This window comes from Arachis ipaensis, chromosome B01, assembly GCF_000816755.2.
Source record: "Arachis ipaensis cultivar K30076 chromosome B01, Araip1.1, whole genome shotgun sequence".
NCBI lineage: Eukaryota > Viridiplantae > Streptophyta > Magnoliopsida > Fabales > Fabaceae > Arachis > Arachis ipaensis.
The window spans coordinates 63,203,033-63,203,581 of record NC_029785.2 but is presented as its reverse complement, the minus strand read 5'-3'; positions in this window follow the sequence as shown (position 1 = coordinate 63,203,581).

The window sequence follows — 549 nt, the reverse complement described above, 5'->3', positions numbered from 1 at the left end:
ACTTGACGATAACCGGTGCACTTGCCGGAAGGAATTTTGCCGATCGTGCAATTTCCTAAATCGTAGCATAACTAGTTTATGTGCATCATGGTTTCCCCACCCCAAGTTTGGGTGGTTTTTCCATCCTGGGTTGTAAGTGTTGGAATGTGGATCATATGATTGCCTTTGTGGGTTTCCCACATAGTTGGCCTCTTCCCAATCACCTCCTTCAGTGCTTACTTCCTCTTGATCTTGTGTGTGTATTGCAGCCACTTGCTTTGTTTCTAATTTCCTGGTGAGCTCTGCTAGTTGCTTGGCAAACACCTTGTTTTGGGCTAAAATTGTATCAACATGGTTCAGCTCCATGACTCCCTTAGTGTTGTGTCTCTCTGAAGCATAGTAGTACTCATTCTCAGCCACTGTCTCAATCACTTCAATGGCTTCTTCCACAGTCTTTTTCCTGTTCAATGAACCTCCTGATGAATGGTCTACAGCCTTCCTTGATTCATAAGAAAGTCCATCATAGAAAATATGCAATTGCACCCAGTCATGGAACATGTCTGGTGGGCA